The sequence below is a fragment of the Oryctolagus cuniculus genome, chromosome 21 (genome assembly GCF_051225735.1).
Source record: "Oryctolagus cuniculus isolate XC-2025 breed Fujian yellow rabbit chromosome 21, ASM5122573v1, whole genome shotgun sequence".
NCBI classification, from domain to species: domain Eukaryota; kingdom Metazoa; phylum Chordata; class Mammalia; order Lagomorpha; family Leporidae; genus Oryctolagus; species Oryctolagus cuniculus.
In genome coordinates, this window is record NC_142887.1 from 39,077,456 (window position 1) to 39,086,874 (window position 9,419).

The following is a 9,419-nucleotide window of genomic DNA, read 5'->3' on the forward strand; positions in this document are numbered from 1 at the left end:
TCACCATTAGAGGGCAGAGTCTACATGGAAGTAAAGAATCCTTAATACTTTCCTAATGGGAGAAGAGGAAGCCTGAGACCTCGCAAGCGGGAAGTGGTCCAGAAACTGCTCAGGTGTGGGTGTAGGTGGCTGAGCAACAGGCAGTCCTGCCTTGATTCCCCACAAAGATACAGGGGAAACCCTTCTGGATGGAGCAGGCGTGAATCGGAGGACCTACTGGGAGAACAAGGTCGCCCACCGCGCGGAAGCCAAGTCGCGGGACCCAGACGCAGAAGCCCCAGGGTCTGCGCGACAGTGCTCCAAGGGGAGTGCATGCCACACAGACAACAGCGGGGAGACTTGGGACGCTCAGGGCTCCGAGTCCACACATCGGCGCTGGAAGGGGAGGTGAGCTCAATAACCCGAAACATTGGTGGGGAAACGGGGGTCAGAATCTAGAGGGGGGCCGGAAAGTGCAGCAAACTCACTACCGGAAAGAAGGAAAAAAAAAAGCTTTGGGGTTTCTCTTCCCCCTAACCTTGCAAAGGTTACAAGGCTGCAAGGCTTGAAGAATTCCCAAGAGACAAAGAGCAGGCCTCCTCTTTGGATTTACATATCAATGGGGGAGAGTTAAGGAACTGAGTCACTACAATTCAGTAGCCTAGCCAACCCAGTGGGAGTCCAGAGGAGCCAAAGACTGGAAGCTAAATACCATCAATTCTGCACAGCCCTGCCCTGCGGTGTTACTTACCCCCTGAATAAATAAAATAAATAAATAAATAAAAAGAGAGAGATTTACCACACATAACCTGAGGGTGTCACCTTTGCACACCCTTAACCAGGAAGAACCAGGCAGTGCTCTCAGGCCGCACCCATCTCAAGCCTCCAAGGCTCCTCCAACAGCAGGCAGTCCACTTAGCACGGACACAGTATAAAAAAAAAAAAAAGAAAAAAAACGCACAGTGACGCAAGAAGAATTAACTATGCCGAGTAACAAACACAGAAATAGAGGGAGCAAGATCAACGATGACACTATGATGCCTCCAAATAAGCAAAACACCCCAAGCCAAGAGTATGAAGATGATGAGATAGAAGAAATGCAAGATACGGATTTCAAAAAATTTATGATAAGAACATTTAGAAGTTTTCAAAAGCAAATCCTTGAACTACAGAAATCCTTAATGGACAAGATTGAAAATCTCTCTCGTGAAAATGAAATTTTAAGGAAGAGTCAAAATGAAACTCAGAAACTAGTAGAACAGGAAAGTGTAATAGTCAAGAGAAATCAAAATGAAATGAAGAGCTCAATAGATCAAATGACAAACACATTAGAAAGCCTTAAAAACAGAATGGGTGAAGCAGAAAAGAGAATATCGGACTTAGAAGATAGAGCACAGGAAAACATACAGTCAAACCAAAGAAAAGAAGAGGAAATTAGAAACCTAAAAAATATTGTTGGGAATCTACAGGATACTATTAAAAAAAACAACATTCGAGTTCTAGGAGTTCCTGAAGGCATGGAGAGAGAGAAAGGATTGGAAGGCCTTTTTAGTGAGATACTAGCAGAGAACTTTCCAGGTTTGGAGAAGGACAGAGATATCCTAGTACAGGAAGCTCATAGAACCCCCAATAAACATGACCAAAAGAGATCCTCACCACGACACGTGGTAATTAAACTTACCACAGTGAAACATAAAGAAAAGATCCTAAAATGTGCAAGAGAGAAACGTCAGATTACTCTCAGAGGATCTCCAATCAGACTCACAGCTGACTTCTCATCAGAAACCCTACAAGCTAGGAGGGAATGGCGAGACATAGCATAGGTGCTAAGAGAGAAAAATTGCCAGCCCAGAATATTATATCCTACCAAGCTCTCATTTGTGAATGAAGGTGAAATAAAGACCTTTCATAGCAAACAGAAATTGAAAGACTTTGTGGCCACTCGTCCGGCCCTGCAAAAGATACTTAAAGATGTGCTACACTCAGAAACACAGAAACACGGCCATCAATATGAAAGAAGGGAAAGGAAGAACACCTACCAGTAAAAGAGCATGGGAAGCTCAAAGCATATACTAGAAAATATTTCCGGGAAAATGGCAGGGCAAAGTCATTACGTATCAATTGTCACATTGAACATTAACGGTCTGAATTCTTCAGTTAAAAGACACCGTTTGGCTGACTGGCTCACAGAACACAACCCAACTATTTGTTGCCTACAAGAAACACATCTCTCTAACAAAGAGGCATGCAGACTGAAAGTGAAAGGTTGGAAAAAGATATTCCATGCCAACAGAAACCAAAAAAAAAGCAGGTGTAGCCATATTAATATCAGACAAAATAAACTTTAATACAAAAACTGTTAAGAGAGACAAAGAGGGACACTATATAATGATTAAGGGTTCAATTCAACAGGAAGATGTAACTATTATAAATGTATATGCACCTAATTACAGGGCACCGGTCTATTTAAAAGATATGTTAAGGGACTTAAAGGGAGATTTAGATTCCAATACAATAGTACTGGGGGACTTCAATACTCCACTCTCAGAAATAGACAGATCATCTGGACAGAAGATCAACAAGGAAACAGCAGATTTAATTGACACTATTGTCCAAATGGATCTAACAGATATCTACAGAACTTTCAACCCTACATCTACAGACTTCACATTCTTCTCAGCAGCGCATGGAACCTTCTCTAAGATTGATCACATACTAGGCCATAAAGCAAGTCTCAGCAAATTTAAAAGAATTAGAATCATACCATGCAGCTTCTCAGACCACAGTGGGATGAAGCTGGAAATTAGCAACTCAGGAAACCCCAGAAAGTATGCAAACACATGGAGACTGAACAACATGCTCCTGAATGAACACTGGGTCATTCAAGAAATCAAAAGAGAAATCAAAAACTTTCTGGAAGTAAATGAAGACAACAACACAACATATCAAAACTTATGGGATACAGCAAAAGCAGTATTGAGAGGCAAATTTATAGCAATAGGTGCCTACATCAAGAAATTGGAAAGGTACCAAATAAATGAGCTTTCAGCGCACCTCAAGGACCTAGAAAAACTGCAGCAAACCAAACCCAAATCTAGAAGGAGAAGAGAAATAATTAAAACCAGAGAAGAAATTAACAGGATTGAATCCAAAAAAACATTACAAAAAATCAGCCAAGCGAGAAGCTGGTTTTTTGAAAAAATAAACAAAATTGACACCCCATTGGCCCAACTAACTAAAAAAAAGAAGAGAAAAGACCCAAATCAATAAAATCAGAGATGAAAAAGGAAACGTAACAACAGACACCACAGAAATAAAAAAGAATCATCAGAAATTACTACAAGGACCTGTATGCCAGCAAACAGGAAAACCTATCAGAAATGGATAGATTCCTGGACACATGCAATCTACCAAAATTGAACCATGAAGACATCGAAAACCTAAATAGACCCATAACTGAAACAGAAATTGAAACAGTAATAAAGGCCCTCCCAACAAAGAAAAGCCCAGGACCAGATGGATTCACTGCTGAATTCTACCAGACATTTAAAGAAGAACTAATCCCATTTCTTCTCAAACTATTCAGAACAATCGAAGAAGAGGGAATCCTCCCAAATTCTTTCCATGAAGCCAGCATCACCTTAATCCCTAAGCCAGAGAAAGATGCAGCACTGAAAGAGAATTACAGACCAATATCCCTGATGAACATAGATGCAAAAATCCTCAATAAAATTCTGGCCAATAGAATACAACAACACATCAGGAAAATCATCCACCCAGACCAAGTGGGATTCATCCCTGGTATGCAGGGATGGTTCAACATTCGCAAATCAATCAATGTGATTCACCACATTAACAGACTGCAGAAGAAAAACCATATGGTTATCTCAATTGATGCAGAGAAAGCATTTGATAAAATTCAACACCCTTTCATGATGAAAACTCTAAGCAAATTGGGTATAGAAGGAACATTCCTCAATATAATCAAAGCAATTTATAAAAAAACCCACAGCCAGCATCCTATTGAATGGGGAAAAGTTGGAAGCATTTCCACTGAAATCTGGCACCAGGCAGGGATGCCCACTCTCACCACTGCTATTTAACATAGTTCTGGAAGTTTTAGCCAGAGCCATCAGACAAGAAAAAGAAATCAAAGGAATACAAATCAAGAAGGAAGAAGTCAAACTATCCCTCTTTGCAGACGACATGATTCTGTACTTAAAGGATCCAAAGAACTCTACTAAGAGACTATTGGAACTCATAGAGGAGTTTGGCAAAGTGGCAGGATATAAAATCAATGCACAAAAATCAACAGCCTTTGTATACACAAGTAATGCCATGACTGAGAAAGGACTGCTAAGATCAATCCCATTCACAATAGCTACAAAAACAATCAAATACCTTGGAATAAACTTAACCAAGGACGTTAAAGATCTCTACGATGAAAATTACAAAACCTTAAAGAAAGAAATAGAAGAGGATACCAAAAAATGGAAAAATCTTCCATGCTCATGGATTGGAAGAATCAACATCATCAAAATGTCCATTCTCCCAAAAGCAATTGATACATTCAATGCAATCCCAATCAAGATACCAAAGACATTCTTCGCAGATCTAGAAAAAATGATGCTGAAATTCATATGGAGGCACAAGAGACCTCGAATAGCTAAAGCAATCTTGTACAACAAAAACAAAGCCGGAGGCATCACAATACCAGACTTCAGGACATACTACAGGGCAGTTGTAATCAAAACAGCATGGTACTGGTACAGAAACAGATGGATAGACCAATGGAACAGAATTGAAACACCAGAAATCAATCCAAACACCTACAGCCAACTTATATTTGATCAAGGATCTAAAACTAATTCCTGGAGCAAGGACAGTCTATTCAATAAATGGTGCTGGGAAAACTGGATTTCCACGTGCAGAAGCATGAAGCAAGACCCCTACCTTACACCTTACACAAAAATCCACTCAACGTGGATTAAAGACCTAAATCTACGTCCTGACACCATTAAGTTATTAGAGAACATTGGAGAAACCCTTCAAGATATTGGCACAGGCAAAGAATTTCTGGAAAAGACCCGGGAGGCACAGACAGTCAAAGCCAAAATCAACTATTGGGATTGCATCAAATTGAGAAGTTTCTGTACTGCAAAAGAAACAGTCAGGAGAGTGAAGAGACAACCGACAGAATGGGAAAAAATATTTGCAAACTATGCAACAGATAAAGGGTTAATAACCAGAATCTACAAAGAGATCAAGAAACTCCACAAAAACAAAACCAACAACCCACTTAAGAGATGGGCCAAGAACCTCAATAGACATTTTTCAAAAGAGGAAATCCAAATGGCCAACAGGCACATGAAAAAATGTTCAAGGTCACTAGCAATCAGGGAAATGCAAATCAAAAGCACAATGAGGTTTCACCTCACCCCGGTTAGAATGGCTCACATACAGAAATCTACCAACAACAGATGCTGGCGAGGATGTGGGGAAAAAGGGACACTAACCCACTGTTGGTGGGAATGCAAACTGGTCAAGCCACTATGGAAATCAGTCTGGAGATTCCTCAGAAACCGTTCGACCCAGCCATCCCACTCCTTGGAATTTACCCAAAGGAGTTTAAATTGATAAACAAAAAAGCGGTCTGCACCCTAATGTTTATTGCAGCACAATTCACAATAGCCAAGACCTGGAACCAACCTAAATGCCCATCAATGGTAGACTGGATAAAGAAATTATGGGATATGTATTCTTTAGAATACTATACCGCAGTAAGAAACAACGAAATCCAGTCATTTGCAACAAAATGGAGGAATCTGGAACACATCATGCTGAGTGAAGTAAGCCAGTCCCAAAGGGACAAATACCATATGTTCTCCCTGATCAGTGACAACTGACTGAACACCAAAAAGGAAACCTCCTGAAGTGAAATGGACACTATGAGAAATGGTGACTTGATCAGCATAGCCCTGACTGCTAATGGACAACTTAATACATTATCCCTCATAGTATTTTTTTTGTCTGTTCTACTTAATATGACTGGTTTAATTCTGTAATTATCACACAGTTATTCTTAAGTGTTGAAAATTAACTGAAATGTGATCCCTGTTAAACATAAGAGTGGGAATAAGAGAGGGAAGAGATGTATAATTTGGGGCATGCTCGGGCTGACTTGCCCCAATTGGTAGAGTTGGAAACATACCAGGGGATTCCAATTCAATCCCATCAAGGTGGCATGTGCCAATGCCATCTCACTATTCCAAGTGATCAATTTCAGTTCACTATTGATCATAATGAAAGGACTAAGAGTCAAAGGGAGCACATAAACAAGTCTAGTATCTGCTAACACTAACCGATAGAATAAATAAAGGGGAGAGTGATCTAACATGGGAAGTGAGATACTCAGCAGACTCATAGAATGGCGATGTCCTAAATAGCACTCTGGCCTCAGAATCAGCCCTAAAGGCACTCGGATCTGGCTGAAAAGCCCATGAGAGTATTTCAGGCATGGAAAGCCAAGACACTCTGGCAAAAAGATCTCTGTGAGTGAGATCCCAGTGGAAAGAACAGGTCTTCAAAGAGGGAGGTGCCTTTCTCTGAAGGGAGGAGAGAACCTCCACTTTGACTATGACCTTGTCTAAACAAGATAAGAGTCGGAGAACTCAAGGGGCTTCCATAACCTTGGAAACTCATGACTGGTGCAAAGGGAGATTACTGATGCCATAAACAGGAGTGTCAATTTGTAAAGTCAACAACAGGAGTCACTGTGCACTTACTCCTCATGTAGGATCTCTGTCCTTAATGTGCTGTACACTGAGGCTTAATGCTATAACGACTACTCAAACAGTATATTTCACTTTGTGTTTCTATGGGGGTGCAAACGATTGAAATCTTTACTTAATGTACACTAAACTGATATTCTGTAAAAAAAAAAAAAGAAAGAAATTATCAATTCCCAACTTGACTCTCACTGGGATTAAACATGACAATAGGTCTGATCTGATTTCATCATCATTTAAAAAAAAATCATCTATTATTTTTCACTTTATGTTTCTCTGTGGAAACAAACTGTTGAAATCCTTACTTAAGGTATACTAAGCTGATCTTCTGTATATTAAGATAATCAAAAATGAATCTTGATGTGAATGGAAGGGGAGAGGGAGTGGGAAAGGGGAGGGTTGTGGGTGGGAGGGACGGTATGGGGGGGAAAGCCATTGTAACCCATGAGTCGTACTTTGGAAATTTATATTCATTAAATAAAAGATAAAAAAAAGAAAATAAAAAAATAAAAAAAAATACTTTCCTAATGGGCTTGTTGAATTCTTGACTAGTGCCTATTACCTTTGCCACAACCTTTCCAGTCTCACTACTTTCCTTCTTCTTCCTCTTCTCTATAGCTTGCAAAAACAGTATATCTTCTATATACGGAGGATACTTTTGTTTTGTTTTATTCCTTCTGTCTCATGATGTTCCTCTAAGAAATCACAACCCTCCAAATATTCATTCATTTATGCAGTCTGCAGTTTTCATGGGCTACTACATGGCAAAGTACTAGGTTAAAGGAAAGGTATAGGTCAGGAACTGAGCAAAGTTCACAATGATGTAGTATTATCTGGGGAAATGAACCTGATGGAAGACATCTCTCTCTCTCTCTCTCTCTCTCTCTCTCTCTCTCTCTCTCTCTGTCTCTCCTTCTCTCTCTGTGTAGCTCTGATTTTCAAATAAATAAAGAAATCTTTAAAAACTAACTAAATAAATATACTAATAACCTGGTGGCAACACCTTTCTATAAGAACATGTGAAGCACTCAAACACAGTTTGTCCCAGAAAGTCAGCCATAGTTTTCAAGGGCACATCTTCTACTCCATTTGTGGACATCTCTGAGTGGAGTAAGGGGCACTTATTTCTTCCCCTCTTCTTTCTTACCACTCTCACAGTTATAACTTCTATTGATGCTTCCACAGAGCAGTCTTTATGAAATTGTAGAACTAATATCCTCCCATTTTAAAAATGTCATGGGTTTAACCACAGAACCCAAAATAAGACAATTAACTGACCTTCTTAATTACACAGTGTGGAATGTAAGATTCTCAGTGGATCACTGGGTAACTGTAAAGTACTGGGCAGAGAAAAAGATGTTACTTATCTGTATTTATGATGTTGTAATTCTCCACTTTATGCAAACTCAGATTAAAAGGGCTCCAGTTAGTGGGCAACACTGTTGCATAGTGGGTAAAGCTACTGCCTGCAGTGTCAGCATCCTATATGGGTGCCGGTTGGGATCCTGGCTGCTGCACTTCCCATCCAGCTCTCTGCTGTGGCCTGGGAAAACAGTAGAAGATGGCCCAAATCCCTCATCTTCTGCACCCACCTATGAGACCTGGACAAAGCTCCTGGCTTCTGGTTTTGGATCCAAACAGCTCCAACCATTGATTTCTGTTTCTACCACTCTGTAACTCTGCCTTTCAAATAAATAAATAATTATTTTAAAAAACAGCTTCATCCCAGAAGAAGCTCCTGGCTTCAGACTGGCACAGCTCCAGCTGTTGCTGCCAATTGGGGAGTGAACCATCGGACAGAAGACGCCTCTCTCTCTTTCTCTCTCTCTCCTCTCTCTGTGTAACTCTTTCAAATGAATAAATAAATCTTTAAAAAAGTAGCTCCAGTTATTGACAACACAGTAGACTTGCATTAATTTTAGTTCCCTTCTCACTTTGCAAAGGGATCAGCGTCAGGTCAAAACAGTTGACAGCCTTGCTAACAGGAGAAGAAATAGCTGAAGACAGAAAATGAAAAGCAGCCAAATAAATCATCAAAGAAAGAGAAGTGGACCACATCCAACACAAACCTTTAAAAGTGGATGCTCACAATTAACGAGTGAAACAGCTGCCCACTGAAATCTTATCTAGGGAGGGAAGATGTCCTAAGTTCTGCTTCTGTAAACTCCAGTCATAAATCTATCCTAATAAATCTGTCCCCGGCATCTCTTTTACAAACATACTGGACCCACTGACCATTGGAAATGTGGACCTAAGTCATGAAGGCTGCCATTTAAACCCACCAATGCTGTAACAGCTAAGAAACTTGAATTTGATGCTCAATTCTCAGGAAATCATTCCAGCTGAGCCTAGGGCCATTAATAGAAACTCCTTGGATCCTCCACTGTCTCTGTGCCTGTTTGAAAGAAGGGAGTTTTCCCACCCCAGGTTTCTGGAACAGCTTCAAATTCCACATTGGAAAAGTCTGATAATTAATACTTGAGAGGGATCAATGCACACTTCACACTGCTCCCCACCAGGAAGATGAGGTGCAGGATGAGAGCAGTGGGGCAGAACCTAGTCAGATCCTCCTGCCCACCCCTCTGCTGCCCCAGGCTCCCTGCTGAAGGCCACCCAGACCCACCCTGCAGGAACCAGTCCAGTAAACATCAA